The 19,022-nt window shown below is 42.0% G+C and overlaps 1 protein-coding gene across 4 annotated transcripts in view; it reads left to right on the plus strand.

Moving 5' to 3' along the window:
* Nucleotides 1-19,022, plus strand: part of ZNF536 (zinc finger protein 536) — a 567,281-nt gene that overhangs the window by 274,413 nt on the left and 273,846 nt on the right. The window lies entirely within an intron of this gene.

Below are 19,022 nucleotides of genomic sequence, written 5' to 3' on the forward strand. Positions count from 1 at the left end.
GGGTTGACTTTGGCTGTGTACGCACTATACAATTAAAACACGTGAGCTCTCCCCAAAGACTCCTGGGAAATCTGGTTTGTTAAGGGTGCTGAGGATTGTAGCTCTGTGGGGGGGGGGTAAAAGTACCATCCCCAGGGGAGTTTTTTTTTTTGGGGGGGAGTCTTTTGGTTTTTGTTCCCTTTGTTTAAATATACAACTGAAAATTCTCCATTATCAAACATGGTAACACTCATCTCATCTCTATAAAAATAAGACAATGTTTTGTTTTAAAACTGTACAGTTAATACTAGCTACCAAACACATATCTTTGGAAATATTTCTGTTGGCAGTGCCACGCTTGGTCAACCACACTTGACACAAGATAAGTAAAAAAGTTTGGATAGCTAGGAATATGGGTTACAGATCTCTTTAAACTGAGGGGTGTCCATTGCAAAACTGAAAGTAAGGGGAAGGTTGACCCCCCTTCTTTCTTTTCAGTCATTGCTGTTGCTGCAGCTGGGAGCTTGCTAGGTAGCTCCCAAAGCCCCATGGAACTGGGGCTATTTTGCTCCTGTACACATCTGGCTCTGGGAAAGTCTCTGTGTGCCTCTTGCTCTGACAACCTGCTCTTTATGGGCATCAGCTTCATGATGGTGGTGGTAAGTGAGGAAACTACTGAGGCAAATGATCTATGTCAGAAGACCTGGAGAAAACAGAAAGCTGAAGCAACAGAAGATGGAGGCCCATGAGGGAGGAGGGACAAAAAGGGATTCAGGGCTGCCACCACCAGCCCTGTTGAGAAGCCAGGCTTATCCCTCCATCACCTGTCACATGGTGCAGCCATTACATCAGGCAGCAGTGGATGGTGGAAGAGAAGCAACACAAGGTCGCTCCATGGCACAGCTGAAGGACCAGCAACTTTTGATACCGCCTTTCCTTGAACTTTTCAACCCCAGCTGGCCATGAACAGAACTTCTAGCTCAGAATCTGTACCTGAGTTTGCTCATTTCCCCCCTGCCAATATTTTTTTTTTCCCTTTTGTGTTTCCTCCCTTCAGACCCATCCTGAGTTCAGGGTCTCTCTCTCTCTCTCTCTCTCTCTCTCTCTCTCTCTCTCTCTCGTATTTGCTAAATTTCCTTGGCCAGATATTGGCCATTTAGGCAAAGTGAGTTGTTTCTTATTTTGAAATGGCTTTTCTATCTGTGGAGTATGCTTCCTGAGAAATATTGGGGAAAGAATTTTGCAGTAAAAAGTTACATTTTGTCACCATAAATTAGATTTTGAATTAAGAAATATTCTTTTCTTTTGGGGATAAATTTTCATCAACAGATAGGGAGTTGTCAGAAGTATTTCCCAGCCCCCATTTATCACTTCATTGTGATGAACTTCATGCATTCAGGATGACAGAGGGATTTTCCACCCCTCCTCAGAAAATAACTTCGAGGTGCTCTTGAGTGAATGCATCCTTTATCCATACTCAGATGATAAGAGTGACGGCTTAGCTCATATTTCTGCACTAATCTACTTCAAACTTGATCTTGAAAAATTACTCTTGTTGCACAAAGAAAACAGCATTTAAGTCGCCGTGCTGATCAAATTTGGTTCTGCTTTTTTACCACTGGCAGAATGAATTGTTTGGCGATTGTGATGGTAACTCACATCCACTTGGAAAGAAGAACTAAAAACAATATCTGGTGCATTCTAAACTCAAAATTGTTTTGCTCAGAACAAAAGCTTTAAGGCAGTTAATTAGATTCTTAATCACAATCTTCTACTCCTATTGAACAAAAGCAATGATCACCCATCAGATTTCTTTCTAGAGATTATATCAGATACTGAGTATATGGAGTTCATTATGAGCAACCTGATTTTAGGTCAACCTTTACCAGGTGAAGCAAATAGATGGGGAGGGGAGAGTCATGTTTTTTTTGGAAGAGAGAAAGGCAACAACAATCATGGTAAAATTTTCTCTCTGAATATGTCTTCATAGTTTTAAAAGTACGCAATTAATTGAAGGATTTTTTTCTCTCCAGATGTGGCTGTACTATAATAGAGTCTTATAAATGCTTCAGAAAAGGGAGAGAGAAGGAGAGAGGGGAAAAAATAGCTTGGAACGAATGAGAACCAAATCAAGAGCACACCTGGGTTTGACAAAGATTGCATTTACTGACTGCTGTGCTATCACATTACAGAGAGAGCCCAAGTCTTTGGGAGCAGCTGTAGAGAAAGGGTTGGCAAATCTGCATGCAAATAGCAGTGCATTGTTAACTTAATCAGATGCCTAGAAAAAGATGTGCCAGACCATGAGGGTGATCTATAAACAAGCAGAGAGTCCAGAGCAACTGGGAGGGTGAGGCTGATTTTTTAAAAAGGTGTGTCACAAGAGGTTTTATCTTTGAGTCAGAATCCCCTTTCCCTTTTTTTCCCCTAGAAGAAGGTGCTACTGCTATTTAACCTACATTAATTGCAAAATAAAAATATCACAGTCTTAGTAGCTTCATTTGACACACAGAACAAGAAATACGGAACAAATGAGGTGGGGCAACATAAGAACCAAATGATAGAAGTGAGCTTTTGGGTTACTGCAAATTCTTCTGCAAGGGTAGGTTTTTAAAAGCAGATTTTGCTTTGTTTGTTTATTATTATTTTAAAAAAGGTTGCTCTGACATACACGAGTTTGTGTTTACCCATCTGGACTGAGATCGTGCTCTTTAAGACCCACAATATAATATAAAAGGCAGTAATATTTAACGTAACTCTGTAGTATATTTGACGGAATACAGCTTGCAAAAAAATAACTGCATACTTGTAGGTGTGGGAAGTACAGTAGGAGGATTGCTGTTTCATATTGGCACAGTTGAGGTTATTATTTTCTGAAGGAAACAACGCATCAATTCAAATGATATTACTATTAAAATATCCAGATGTATTGGAGGAAGCAACAAACTGATGTTCGGTTTAAAAGGAAAAGATCATCCATTAAAAAAAAATGAGGAGGGGACCAAACAAACAAAAGGAAAAACAAAAAAACAAGAGAAAGCATTGCCATCTATAAACTCTCGGCGCTCAAAATTAATTCTGGCTTAAAGAGAAGTTTCAGACACCTGCTATTCATATTGCCTATTAATGTTAATGGGGATATATGGTGAAAATTGACTCCATCTTTAAGTCTAATATCATAAAAAATAAAAGAAGTAATACTATTTAATCACCCACAGCTTAATAGTGCCTCCGTTGTTTACTGCCTTTTCACTAATTGCTCTGTACTAATGTGTTTTTGTGTGATTTCCAGTAGTGCTAAAAGAACAGAGATCCATAACCAATTAAATATAGTGTTTTATGTTAAAAATATATCTGTTGCTGACTACAAATGAACATAAGAGTTGCTGTCATTCTCTTTCTCTTTTTCTGTCTCTGCTTCTCTCTCTCTTCAAGAAGCAAGGGAGAGGGTTGGCATGAGCATAATTATAAAGCCATGGGTATTTCTGGTTGTATCTTTCCCCTACATGACAGTATGATGATATTTATGAAGAAGGAGCAAACTGAAGAAACTCTAAGTATTCTGGCATTCCTCTCTTGTAATTAGCTTTTGCATTCATCCTTACTATGATGTTTATGTATACTTTGACTCCATCTGGAATGAGGAAACATACCACTGCATTGGTGACAGTGGCAATGGTCAAGTACCCGTGTATCTTTTACCAGTGACCCTAGCTAGGTCAGTGAGTCACATCTGGTGGTGGTTGCTTTTTTTTTACAGAAGGTATGGAGACAACCAGTTAGATGCATTGCTAAAGACTGGTCTTGGTAACATACAGCACAGGTCCAGGCTTTCTGAAGGACCACATTCTCCTCCATGAACCTGCCTGGACTCAGAGATCTTTGTGGGAGGTTCTTCTCTCAGGCCCATTTGGTGAGCACACGGGAGAGGGCTTTCTCAGTGGATGCTTCCAGATTTTGGAACTTCCTTCCTAGAGAGGTTAGTCTTCCTAGAGAAGATAGACTCGCTCCCCTCTTATAGCCCTCCCACCAGCAGGTGACGATGGGTTTTATTTTAACCAGCTTTTGGGGATTGAATGTGGTTTTTTTTTTTCTTTTGAGGACAGTGCTGTGCAGTTTCTACTCTCTGTATTTTGTTTTCTACATTGTTTTAATTATATTAGAGTTTAATTGTTTTTAGATTATCATCCTTTAGATGTTTTTAGGCTTCTATAGTTTTAGTTTGGTTTTAATGCTGGTGTTTTGAATTGTGTGTTGTATGTCTTCGGAGGGTGAAAAATAGTTGTTGACCTGTATGCATACACAAGCTGTGCTGCTGAGATCTCACTAAAAGGGGGAATCTGAAGGATAGTTTCCTGATATGATAAAGCAAGTACAGTGGTACCTCGGGTTACATACACTTCAGGTTACATACGCTTCAGGTTACAGACTCCGCTAACCCAGAAATAGTACCTCGGGTTAAGAACTTTGCTTCAGGATGAGAACAGAAATCACACGGCAGTGGTGCAGCAGCAGTGGGAGGCCCCATTAGCTAAAGTGGTGCTTCAGGTTAAGAACAGTTTCAGGTTAAGAACGGACCTCTGGAACGAATTAAGTACTTAACCTGAAGTACCACTGTATGGTGAATCTGCAGGCTTCCAGCACGCATCAGTGCTGGCCAGCATGGCGAATGATGAGAAATTATAGGACTTGTAGTCCAACAACATTTGAAGGGTCACAGTTCTTCCAGCCCTGTGATGAAATGTGCCTAATCCAAACCCTACAACGTATCCTGTCTTGCTTAGTCTGGTCATTAGTCCAGTTTACTTATTGCCTCTTCTGACTGGTAGCAGCTCTCCAAGGTTTCAGACAACCCCTAACCATACCTAGAGAGGCCCGGGTTGAGGCTTGGGCCCCTGTCTGCAAAGCTCATTTAATAAATAGCATGTGTTGAATAAAACATGGAGGCTATTACTTGTGTAAGATGATGAGGTGCCTGGTTAATACATGTGTCTAACAAAATAGAAGTTCTGAAAATGACCCATACCTATGGAGCATACACACGTATGCCAACCCAACCTATACTATCCAGTAATGACAAGGTTCACTAACTAAAAAAGACGGAAGAAATCTAAACTGATTTATTTAGATTGCCTACCCCTCCCCAAACTAAGAGCTCAAGGCAAGTTGTAATATAGCCTTTTTATATTATGCTGACAATGACACGGTAGTTTAGGATGAAAGATAATGAGCTTTACCTATTCAGCCACACAGTGCACATTTTTACTTATCAAAGTAACAAAGAAGAAGGGTTTTTTGGGGAGTGGTTTGTTTTTTTTAATTCTGCATCTGAAAGACAATTGTGAAATCTATACTGGTTAGAGTGTACATTGGTTTCAGGAGTGCCAGTCTCCTGCTTTATATAGTCCATTAACAGCATTCCCAGGGGCACATGGCATTAGAGTCTCAAACATGTATTTAATGTGAAAATGTCCTGTGAGGTTTATTGCTTTGTGTCTGGCATTCTGAAGATAACTGGACTCGCTGCCACAAGAATCAGTCTATGGATTGTTGTCACCAGAGCATGGATGTGCTCAATGCTGCAGGAATGGTATCCTGAATGAGTTCAAAGCAGCACCATAGATTTAAAGCACGTTATACCACTTTAGCAGTCATGGCTTCCCCCCAGTAATCCTGGGAGCTGCAGTTTAAGGGTGCAGGGGATTTTTGCACTGTGAGAGGTAAACTATGGTCCCCAGCATTCTTCGAGGGGAGCCATATGCTTTAAATGTGTCTTAAATGTGTAGTGTGGCTGTGACCTAACATTCTAGCAGAAATAGAAGAAGCTTGGTGCCATACAGATGGCATTAAAATGAAATCTGGCAGGGCATTAAGAGTGGGTAGGAGTTGTGCACTGTAGCATCACTAAAAATAATAATTAGGTGTAAAAGAATGAAAATCTGACTGAAACATGCCCTTGCTTTCTATCATAAAGTAAGCAGAAGATTCTTTAAAAATATTTGCTATGAAACTGGGAAGTCAAAGGCTATAGTAGATTGTATATGTTATAAGACAGTGCACTTATCCTGTTATTTTTGACTAACTGAGAACCAGACCAAAAAAATGGTATGATTGAATGGTTGGCTGCCAGATCTGCTTGACAGGGCCTGGGAACTGTAGTCCTACTGAGTGAGAACATTCTTCACCTTATAAAAGGAGAGATAATGAGATCAATTAGAACCTCAGTCATTCAAATATAGACAGCTGTTGGTGCATAATAATCATCATTAGAGATGGGTGAATATGGGATGTCTGGTTCGTCAGACAACCTGCAGGTATTCTGAAATGATGGGGCTTAACTATTGAGTACTTTGATTATTAAAGGCTGGTGTTTTGTGTTTGAAATTAACTCAAAATAAAATGAAGGTTTGGGTGTTGCACTGAGGTGTAGTTATTAGACTGGGCAAATTGCAAGATCCACTAAGGACACTTCCGTTTCATGGGTGCATTAACTTCCAAGCAAATTTGAGGGAAAACCACAGTTAGCCATGATAGGTAAATGAGCCTCCTTGAATGTCTGCTTACCTCTGAGCAATTCCAGTATATCTCTGAGAATGATGTGCAAAAAAGAAGCAAGAGTGGGCACTCATCGCCTTCATAAACTTATTTTGGCTTCTTCCAAATGTATTTGGATGGTTGTGATTAGGAACAGGATTCTGGAGCCAAAAGGCACCAGTTAGGTTATGATAGTTCTTTATCAGGAAGATATAGACATGTTAAAACTATATATTTCTACCATTTCTGTACCACAATATCTCTAATGTATGCAAAACTGAAACAACAGCAAATATTACAGAATTACATAATAAATCCATTCATCCAGAATACTAATACATATAGATGGATAACATTTCCTCCTCCTTCCAAAATACCTCTCCACTCAACACCTCTCTGCTTCCTGGCTATTGTCACAGATCATCCCCCCAAATCTCAAAATGAAGAGTTTTTGGAACCTGCTGACATCACCCTAGTACCTCCCTCTAGGATTGCTTTTACGGGCAGGCACTGAGGTGGGTGGTGCTTCCTCAGGCAACAGGGTCCCATTCTGTTGTTCTACACACACCCAGCTTCAGGCTACAGTAGGTTTGGTTTGATGCGTTTCCCAGGAGGTCCAAACAGTGGCAAATAGGACACTCCGGTCACCCCTCTGTCAGCTCTGGACCCTCCTCTTCCAGCTGCAAAAATGTCCCTTTACATTTTGTGCAGAAGAACAGTATAACTATAACATGCCGATTTCCTGCAGGCAGTTCCTTTTCCAGACACCCTTTGGCTCAGCAAATAAATGCTTGGAATAGGTTAAGAAATCTCTATGACAGTGGAAGAGAGCTATGGCACATGACAAGCACGAACCCAGGATATCGCATCAGCAAATACTGTAGTTCAAAGCAAGCATCCTATGGGAGCATTAACATTCCTCTGAACATTTGGACTGACATGCCCTGCCTTGTTTGCTTGGGAATAAGGAACCCTGTTATTTAGGGGATCATTTTTCAGAATTTTGACTTTTGTTAGGCACATCTGTTAACCAGACACCACGTCACATGAGCAGTGGCCTCCAATGTTTTATTCAGGGCTTTCTATTTATTAAGAGAGCATTGAGATGGGGATAAATACCCTTGTAGGGGCAAGTTTTGGATCTGGCATGCTTGATATCAGAATACTGTCTTGCCAGGGGAGCATGGCTCAGGGGTCGTGTGCTTGCCATGCATGCAGACGGTCCCAGAATCAGTCTCGAGCTTTTCCAGTTAAAATGACTGGGTAGCAGAACTTGAACAATTCTTTTGCCTGAGACACTTGAGATCCATTACCAGCCAAAGGAGGCCAGTGTTCCCCAACCTGGTGCCCTCCAGATGTTGCTGGACTCCAACTGCCAACAACTCCAGTGTATATTTCCCCGGGTCGAGAGCTTGGCAACCGGAATGGAACTGATTCAGGGATAAAGCAGCTCAGATGGGAGCTTTTTAAGAGCTAGAGGTTCCACCAGTGAAGGCTGGTCCATTTGTGCAAATTGGGAACTTCCCCACCAACCTCAGTCTGCCCCACAGCCAGCCTTCACCTGCCTACCTTCTTCCTTATGACCAGTCCAGGGGGTGGCACAACATGTCAGCTTCCTTCTCGATTTTAGTGTTGCCCTTGTAGAACTCAGCAGGGAGGAGGACAGGGACAAAACTAGAATTAGTTGCTCTGCCACCCATTGCTCTGGTACCACCTACTATTGGCCTCCCTGCCTTCTGCCCTTTCAGCCCCAATGGGGACCAGCCACCACCAGTCCACCTCTTCCTGGCTCTCAGTCTCACCTAGGTAAGATCTTCCCTGTACTTCCCCTTCCTCCTGAGCAGCCTCCTGAGCAACTAGCCAGGCTTTTTGACAACACCCCTGAAGTGCAAGCCTGGCTCACTGTCTCCTTTTCTCCTGTGGCCCTAGGGGAGGTAAGGGTGCACTTGAGAGTCAGGCAGGAACCTGGGAAGCTAAAGTGGGCAGGGATATCCATATCTAATGGCTCTTCAGAGTTAGTGACAGTGTGGAGATTTGCTGGGGGTGGGGGACTGTTTCCCCTGCTGTTCCTCTGAGGAGACCCCTGGTTTGAGATCTGAAGAAGACATAACTTGACACTAAGTATGTGTGACCAATGACCAGGGATGGTGAAAGCTGCTGTACAAAACATCTGGAGGGCTAAATACTGAGACACACAGTACCTTAAAAGCACATTTGATGCACATTATTTCCCTCAAAGAATTCTGTGCATTTTGTTTGTTAAGGGTTGCTGGATGTTGTTACTCTGTTAGGGGTAACCTGCAGTGCCCGGAATTGTTTGAGGGGAAGGATGTGCTTCAAATGTGCTTTTAGTGCATAGTGTTTTTTATACACAGCCTGAACCAGATGCAGAAATAGTCTTATTTGTGATTTCTGATCTGTAGGTATAAAACAGGAAACAGCTTCCAATATTTCTCTATCTTTTCTCATTGTCTGCCTTGTATTGTAAGCTCCTTGAGGGCAGGAGTTTGCCTATTTTGTGTTTGTTATTATAATAATATGTATCGGTGGGCTAGTTCAAACATTTATGTCCTTCCCTTGAGAATCAACCACATGTCAAGCCACCACAGATAAAATGTTCATGTCACCTCAAGTGCACTAGAGTCCGAGAGAGCTCACTCACACAAGTCATCAAGAAATTGAAAGATGACCAATGAAATGATATATGTGCATGCACAAACTGACCCTTGGTAGTCCTCTGTAGTGTGATTTCATTTTAAAGTAGTCTTTTTGCAGTGTTTTCCACTGCCCATGCATGAGAATGAAAGTGTTTGTTTCTACTGCTGTCCTAGATGAGTACTATGAATTGGCGCAGCAGGAGTCAAGAACACTTGAAGTGTAATCCGAACTCAGTGTGTGTCCTTGGGCCCTTAATCACTCGTGCTTTCAAGGGCCAAAGCAAGCTTTGGTGGTGTCAATTGGAGAAACTCTGCTGAAGTAAGCAAAGCTTCCGCTTACGCGAGCGGTGGATTTGGTGCTAATATGGAAAATATACTTACGTACTTTGCAGGTTGTTGTAAGGATTAATTAATTAATGTTTGTACAGCACTCTGGATATATAAAGTGCTGTAGAAGTGCTTAGCAATATTATTATTAAGTCCCTGTGCATCACTTATTTACTCTTAATATCTGAACAGACTGTGGCTTTTGCTTTTGCGAACTAATAGATCTAAGGAAGGGAGAGAGGTATTGCTATGGCAGTGGAGTCGGGCAACTGCTGAACAATTGTTATACTCCAAGCGATAATAATCAGGTGCGCACTCACAAAGTGCTGTTATGCAAATATTTGTCCTTGCTGGAAAGATCTTTGCTTCAGAGCCCAGGCTTTCAGTTCTAAGGATAAAAATGTCTTTCTCACTTGGACACAGGTTCCTTGTGTGCATGGTAATTTGTAGTTGGTGACAGAGTGCATTCTTTCAGTGCACAAGGTTCCAGGCATTCCCAGGTAAAAGCTTTCCAAAAGTTCTACTTCAGACTAGAAAGCCACTGCTAGTCCGAATTGGCAATACAGGGCTAGGTGGACCAGTCATTTGACTTAATATATAGAATCATAGAACTGTAGAGTTGGAAGGGACCCCCTGCCATCTAGTGCAGCCTCCTGCATTGTAGGAATTGCAGCTAAAGTATCCTTGAGAGATGGCCATCCAACTTCTGCTTAACAACTTCCAAAGAAGAAGAATCCACCACCTTCATTACGTTTACTATGGTGATATAAGAGGCTTCATAGAACCTGGAGAAATTATGTGAAGCTGAATGTGGGAAGATTCTGGGCAGGCAAGAGAAAATCTTTCACACAACATATAGTTAAACTGTGGAATTCACTCCTATAAGAGGGTGTGATGACCACCATCCAGGATGGTTTTCAAAGAGGATTAGACAAATTCATGGTGGATGAGGCTAAGTTCTACCTCCACTGTTGGAGTCAGTAAATGCCTTTGAATGCCAGTTCCTGGGAATTTTAAGTGAGCAGAGTGTTGTAAGAGAACAGGATGCCTAGCCTAGATGTGCCACTGGTCAGATCCATCAGGATTTTTCTTATGCTCTTAAAGCTGACATGACATTATGACATCTCATTATGAAATACGACAAAATCCAGATTGAAAGAGGTCTTTGCTGAATAGCTACCGTACTTTTCACACCATAACACTCAGTTTTTTCTCCCTAAAAGGTAAAGGGAAATGTTTCTGCGTGTTATGGAGCGAATGCAGGCAGGAGGAGCCCCTCTTGCTGGCTGTTCGGCAGCCTCTCTTCCTCCGCTTGGCTTGCTGAGAAGCCGGCAACAGCTGAGCAACAGCTGAGTGTCGGGAGACAGCCTCTCTTCCTCCTGTCTGCCTGCTCTATGGCTTTTCGGCGAGGTGGTAGAAGGGAGGCAGCTCAGAAGCCAGCAAGAGCTGCACGTGTAAAAGCCAAGGTGGGGAAAGGGAGACAGCCTCTCTTCCTCCTGTCTGCCTGCTCTATGGCTCTCCCTTACACAAATGTAAGCAGCTCTTACTCTGCTTTCTTTACAATGAGCTGGAAGGAGGGACAAAGAGGGCATCCCCTTCCGTCCCTCCCCCAGCACCTCACAGGTAAATTCAAACAAAGCAGCTTACAAGGCTCATGTCCCTGAGTCTCCTCCTCCTCTTTTTGCTCCTCTTCGAAGCAAGGCAGCTGCACAAATGTGAGTTCCCCCTCTCTCTTCCTTCCCTCCCTCCCTCCCTCCCTCTTCCAACTTCAAAAAATATTGGGGGGACAGCCAGGTAAGCCCCACTCACATACCACAATGGGGGGTGGGGGATGGCTCCCTCAAATATTTAATGGGGGGGGTGAAGGCACCTAGGCCTATAGGAGTTGGCTGCTTTGCCTAGGACAAGTGTGAGCTCCCCCCCCTCCTCTTCCTTCATCACTGTATTGGAGATACCATACATTACTGACAGTTCCTTCATTCACGTGGTTACAGAGCATGGATCCACATGGATCCTCAGGATTTTTGCACTGGGTCACCCCAAATTCACCATCAGATCACATAGCATGTCCATGGCTACAGCTTGTACCAAATAAATCACGCACCCACTTGCCTGGGGCCGCAGTGGTGCAAAAACGTGGTTACAAAGCACGGATCCACATAGATCCTCAGGATTTTTGCATTGGGCTACCCCAAACTCACCGTCAGATCACATGTCTGTGGCCACAGCATGAACCACAAAAATCATACATCCACTGTTTCGTTTAGATTTTTTTTTCTTGTTTTCCTCCTCTAAAAACTATGTGCGTGTTATGGTTGGGAGCGTGTTATAGAGCGAAAAATACGGTATTTTTATTCACTGGTGCTTTGTGTGAATGGTATGTTAAGGTGGCATTCCTCTGCACATTAACTAGGGAGTCAGCAGGACTTAGTTTCAAGTAAATATGCTTCAACACAAGTTTGACCTGAAATATAGGGACTCAAATGCCAATGAAGGGATCAAATTCTGACCGATGCATTTGATATTTGTATTTCAATTCTGACTCGCAAATATTTGTTTTGCAAACTTGGAACTTAAATTCACTATGATGGATTTTGAAATGTCAAATACAGTTCAAAGGAGAAAAATCTATAATGTATATTCGTTTTAGCGTGTTTGAATATCTTGGAATTTACTGAGGAAGGTTTTAAATGCAGGACCATGTCAGTTTTTAATGCCATCTACATAAAAGAAAGTGAGTTGCAGAGGGTCTCTGGGCGTCTCCCTATAAGGTGCATCTCAGCTTCAGATGCATTGTTCTTTGTTTATGCTGTTTGAAGCCAGAGCAAGATATGTAGAAAAAGTGAATTCCAGCTGAGAAAACCTTAGCTCAGCTGCATCTGGCTCCATTGCAGAAAAGCTTCCTTTTGGCTTCCCAGTAAAGCAGCTGTCTATGGACCACAAGAAGAATCCCAGTTTCAAGTCACAGCTGCAAAAAATGTGCAGGGAACACACCGAGTGAATCGAGCTACAGGAGGGGAGGCTCTGCTAATTGCTTACATCCTCACTGTGTCTGGGCACCATTTGGCAGCCACAACACTCCTCCTAGTTACCTAGGGATATGCCCCAGCTGGTTCCTAAGCAAATGCACGGAGCTGGTGTAAATAAGAGAATGCAAAGAGCATCCTTTTCACTAGCTCAGCCAGTGTTCAGGTTAGCCACAATGGCATGACCTGCTTCTGCTCTTTACTGCTGTGGAAGATCAATCCAATCCCTCCCCAGAATTCCAGGGAGGAAAAAGGCATTAGGAGACAGAGAGGGTTATATTGCAGTACCCGCAGTGATTGAGGAGTTGGCCATCTCGGAGTGGCCCTAATTGCCACCAGCCTAAAGTTTTACCAGAGGTTGGTTTGAGCATTAAAAGCAAGAAGGTGGGGGGAAATTCTGAAAAGCAGAAATTATACCAAAGTAGATAGTGCAATGTACAATAATTGCATCTTTAGGTAGAACCTACTGACATTTATTTAATATACAGTATCTATGAAATACACACACACACACACACACACGTGTGTGCACACATGCACACACATGCACGTATATAAAGATCAAGCTTAAAGGCAGGGCAGAAGTGATCTCTATGAGTCTATGATTCTAAGTCAAAGCTCAGCTCTGGGTGATTTGAAATACTAGGCTTCAGCCAGAGAATCTGTTGAGTGGGATACAGAAGCCCTTGCTTCATTATATATATGGAAACAGCAACTCCTCAGCACTGCTATACTGGAAGGTAATTGAACTTATTCATTCCTGCATGCTGATCATATCAGATTTACCAATAAATACACCATATTTTCTAATCAAGCTGCAGAGATCCTCAGTACAATAGATTTGACAATGGAATAGGAGTCAGATTTTGTTTGAAGCTTTGCACATGATCTCATTTATACAGGCACATTTATTACAGAATCATCATCACATGCAACATAAGGTTGCAATCCTATACACACTCCTGTCCCATTGAACTCTATGGTGCTTCCTTTTGAGTAAATAGGCATATTATGGATGAACTATCAGAAATCAAACATCACTGAAGGCTTAATATTGCAAGCAGGTCATTGAGCTATCACACATGGATTAAATTAGAGGAAACCACTGGCTGGCATTTTGATATCCACAGCATTGTATGGATGCTGCAAAGAACAATAAGCATCCACCTGCAAGCACCAACAGATAGTTTTCATATCCCAACGCATTCCTGTTGTGTCTGTTCACACATTTAGCTGCAAGTAATCTAGTGTTGAGTAATCTGTGGTGCAAATACATATGTGAATCAACCTTTAAAAAACACTGTAAGAACATGATGCACATTTAAAGCACATGATTTCCCCCTGGGAATCCTAGATACTGAAATTTGCAAAGCTTGCTGGGGTTTGTAGTTTTGTGAGGGGGGAAACGACAGGATTCTTTGGGGGAAGTCATGCGCTTTAAATATGTGTTAGATGCGCTTTAAAGAGCTGGCACTGCTTGTGGCTTGCCTAAGACATTTATGTGAGGCCCAGTGAGGCCACATCTGTACCACACAGTGAAATTTTATATTATACCAATTTAACACTCATAGCTCCCCCCAAAAATCCTGGGAGTTATAGTTTGTTAGGGTCTTGAGTGGTGTCCTAATCCCCAACACAGAGCTACAGGTCGCAGAGTCTCCTGGGAAGAGGGATTGAAATTAAACCAATCTGGGAAATGTAACTCTTGAGGGGAGCAGGGTTTTCCTAACAACACTTAGCACCCTTAGCAAATTACAGTATTCAGAATTCTGTGGGAGAAGCCATAACTGTTTAAAGGGATTTGTAATAGTGCTTGATATGCATGATGGAGAATGGGTCCAAGTTATATTATCATCATTATTCAAGGACAACCGGAGACTGGAATCCAGTTTTGTGTTACTGCTCTATCCTAGGTAGAACCTTGTGATCTGAGAAACCCCTAATAATTTGACTATAGATTTTCCCATAGTTATTCGTAGGTGATGTTTGCTTTGGGAGAAAGAGAGGTATTTCAAGGCCACCACTTGCTCTCAGGTATCCTTTTGGAGACAATGCATCCTTCATATGCGAACAGTTTTCACAGCATCAGTTTTGTCATCTTACCAGAAGAAAGATAAAACTACAGTATAGCCCCCTCCCCTTTTCCCTACCCAAATGGCAACAAATTCCTAGCTAGGTCTTCTTTTGTGTTATTGGGTATAGTTAATTTGCCAAATAGAGCATAATTAGGAGGACTGGGGTTGGTTTTCGCTTGATTCCAGTTCATCTTTCATAGTTTCTTTATTTGAGGGATTTGAAATGTAAAATCTGATCCAATTGGGTTTGCAGAAATACATCTAGCAGTGATGGAACTAAAATTGCCTTTAATACAAAACCTTTTTGTAGTTGGTTTTGAATTGGTCCAGTAATTTTTCCTGTTTGTTCCTGGATCCCATAATGTAATCTAGTTGCAGTGACCACAATTTGTATAGTTTTTCTTCAAACACCCATTTTTATATATATATCATTAAAGTATTCTCTGTCATTCATCCTGAGTCAAAGGGCTCAGCTTGGATTGGCAGGCTGTGGAGAACAAGGAGGGAGGAGGACAAAGGGCTCAGCTTGGATTGGCAGGCTGTGAAGAACAAGGAGGGAGGAGGACAAATGGGGGGGGGGCTGAGACCAGGGAACAGAGGCTAGAGGAGTTGGGTATTCCCCTCTTCCAGAATCCAGCAGCTCTGAATGGTAAGACAGGAATCCTGTTACACCAAAGAGGTCTGGGGAGGGCGTGGATGAACTGCTGGGGGTGGAATAACCATAGTCAGAAGGGGAGGATACAGTCTGGTTGCCCAGGACTGTTACTAGGAACAGACACATCCTCCTTGATACATCTGGATGCTCAGCATTCCTGCAAGGCACAAGAGTCTTCTGTGTAAGCTCGCCTCAGCTTTAAAAGCTTGGTGGGAGACCGTGCCAACCCACTGTGACAACTCCATTGCTTCTTTGCAGTTCTGAACTCCTTGTCCTGATCTTGGCATCCTTAAACTTGGACTAAGCATTCCCATTTCCTAGTCTGAGCTTTGAGACTGCAGTGACACTATGCCTGTTTAATCTGTTTCAATATCTGAGCAGGAGGCAGTACATACACAATGGAGAACTGAAATGCACCAGTGCATAGAAATAAGATATGGAAGGTGTGACTACAGAGGAAGACAAGAAGGGTGCCATATTTATTCTTGTTGGAATTAAGTGGAAAGTCCAGTCTCATTTTTCCCCATAAATAGTTTTCTAATATAGGCTCATAAACAGCAGATGTTAAGATGTCCCTGGCTAGGTCTGTCAGTAAGCTCTAGAAGTCCTCTGAGTAGACCCAGGAGAACTAGCTTGCAGCTTCTTTGTTTGATCCTTCAGTAGTTGCTTTAATTCCATACCACTAGTAGCTAATGTATCCCCTAAAGATGTTCTGTACAAGGAGATAGAAGTGAGCCTTCCGTAGACTCTTTGGTCACTGGCAAAGAGCACAATTAGACATTTCTGTCTAAAATGTCCTTGTATACATCTGAGACAGTTGTACGGAAGAGTTGCATCAGATTATGTGTAGACTGTTTCCCCCTCCCCATGGCAATTACGTAAAGAATCCCTCAATTTGCTTAATGATTTCACTCACGGCTATTATGTGTCCAAATTGTTGTTCCCAGGACTCTCTTACGCCTACAGCTAATGCAATTGACTTTTCAACAGTAACCTGAAGATTGTTTTGGCATCGAGAGGGGAGGAATGGTCTGCGAGATATTGTCCTTAAGGAGAATGTCTCAAACATGAATATCCTCCCATTCTCCTTCAGACTCTCTCAATTAAGATTGGGCCTTCACTCAAACCTCCCTTGCCCCCAAATTTCATAGACTCCTTACTTGTGTAAATACTTTCTTTCAAAAAGTATTATTTTTCTTCCTCCAAAGTTGGAGCCTATACTTTTCTTTGATCAGCTGACATCTTTTCAAAAAACTAGTCAAGGGGCTATCAATGTGACTGCCATCCCCTGTTGTGAGCCTTCCAGTGTCCTTAACTCACTTCCTGCTTTGATATGTGTGGCTGTACTACTGTGATGTCAGAGGAGGTTTAGGTTGTTAGGAATGTCAAATATCCTGTGGGTGCTATTACCTTGCTTTTTAGTTACTTTCACGTTGCTGAGAGACTGAGCAACCTAAAGCCAGGCAGCAGAGAGCTGGTGTTGAGTTGGGGGAGGGGGTCAATAGAGTCCTTAGAAATCAAATCCCAATATTCATGAGTGGCAGTCATCTTTAGCTGTGCCTTTAGGTCTACTGCAATGTATGGTGGACTTTTGCAAAACATGGTTGCTACTGATTAATACTGATTTCAGAGCTTTAGATGGAAATCTTCAGGAAATACTAATATCATATATATGTTCAGGGTTAACAATCTCAATTTCCTGTATATTTTCCTGACAGAACTGTCAACCTCTCATTTGTTGACCTGGTATTCTAAATCTTCCTGCTTATATCAAACAGTACAGTGGTACCTTGGGTTAAGTACTTAATTCGTTCTGGAGGGCTGTTCTTAACCTGAAACTGTTCTTAACCTGAAGCACCACTTTAGCTAATGGGGCCTCCCACTGCCGCTGCACCACCGGAGCACGGTTTCTGTTTTTATCCTGAAGCAAAGTTCTTAACCTGAAGCACTATTTCTGGGTTAGCCGAGTCTGTAACCTGAAGCGTATGTAACCCTAGGTACCAGTGTAGTAGGTTTCCTCCAAGTTTTCAACCCAATAGATACTTTCATTGCAATTATTGCCTTAGGATGTTACAAAGGTGGGACACTAATTCTATGAGAGAAAAGATCCTAATTAGCCAAGATGCAGAACTGAGGTAAAGAGTGAGATGAGTGTTTAATGACTGAGTGTTCCAGGCCCTTAGTGAGGAACACGAATCACCAGAAATTCAAATGTGATACAAACCTTAACATTTCCTACTGATAAACCCCCAACTGTAGACTTAGGACAGCTCTGCAAAAACTGTGACGGAAAATGAATGTCTAAGCAGAGACGAAGGTCTGGAATGCGCTAAATGCAGGGTACAGCTGAGCTTGTGTTGTCCATATTGCTTAATCCATTCTTTTAAAAAAGACACCTACATTAATTACTAGAATGATGTACTTGCCAACAGAATAATGCATGGTGTCATCTTATTCCACTCCACCTCACTTCCATGTGGTGGGCCATTAATTAGTGTCTCTGCAAAATGAGCCTTGTAACTGAGAATTTAGTCAGATTCCTGTAAAAACATAATTTTGATGGGGATGTTTAATGGTGAAACTTCAAGAAGGTAAGCTGTCCTCTGGAGAAGCATTGAAATATGTGCTAATGAAGTTATGCTGTGTGTCCCAATGCATATGGGAAGATTAGCATAAAATATAAAAATTGGTCGTTCTCCCTATTTCATTTTGATACCCCCAATAAGTTAAGGATCCTATTGTCATTATGTCCAAGATGTTGCATGAAATAGCAGTGACAAGCTTTTTTCCTGCCATATGTTCCAAGGTGGATGGGCCTTGCAGTCCCTAGGAAAGAGGGATAAATGTGCTGCTTGGCCCAGGGGTTTTGAGTGTCCTGGCAATCCATAATTCACCTCCAAAAGAAGAATCAGCCACATTTGCACCACCAAAGATATGAACAAGTGATTTGGCATGCAGGCCCTTCGTATGGTTTTAAGTTGGCTTAATATCCTGGCTGGTTCCAGAGCAGATAACCATAAGTGGGCAGTCAGTACAAGAGGAAGTCTGGTGCAGGAAAAGCTCAGTTTGATCAGGATAATCAAATTCCATATTTCAGCCTGTTTAAAATGGATTCTTTCCCCATCCCTAGATTGTCCATGCAAGCACTGTGCCGTAATGCAATATTAAGCGATATATACAATATACCTGTACCTCCATTCCATATCTGACAGACCTCCGTGCCACTGATGAAGACTGTAATGTTGAAACACAACTGACAATTGAAAATGTTGATTAGTTTCAACAAGTTGTTTACAAGCAACTTTTTCTTCAGACTTTCAATATGCAGTGCATTTTGTTAATGTGTTTAGAAACAGTTTTGTTTTAGTGTCTGTGTTGAGTTGTTAAGCTGCATTTACCTGCATTTTCAGTATAGTACAGTATATAATTTTGTCAAAGTTATTATATCATTGCTATGTTTTGTCAGTAGTTATACACTGTGTAAAATGTACAGGTTTGGGTGGTCTTGAGTTTTTACATTGCATTATTGTATATAAATGACTTTTGGGCTGTCATGAAGTGGTGGCAATTTTATGAGAATGGGTTGTTGGTTGCTAGAAGATCATCCCATGGATGATACCCATTTTCACCACCTCATCTCAACAGTGCAAGGGAACTCCTGTCTGGAAACATGATGGAAAGTCATTGGATTGTATCATGCTGGTCCTGCTCAGAGTAGACCCACTGAATAGACTTGGCTAGCTTCAGTTCATTAATTTGGATGGATTTA

The sequence above is a fragment of the Podarcis vaucheri genome (genome assembly GCF_965113315.1).
Source record: "Podarcis vaucheri genome assembly, chromosome: 7".
Classification (NCBI taxonomy): Eukaryota; Metazoa; Chordata; class Lepidosauria; order Squamata; family Lacertidae; genus Podarcis; species Podarcis vaucheri.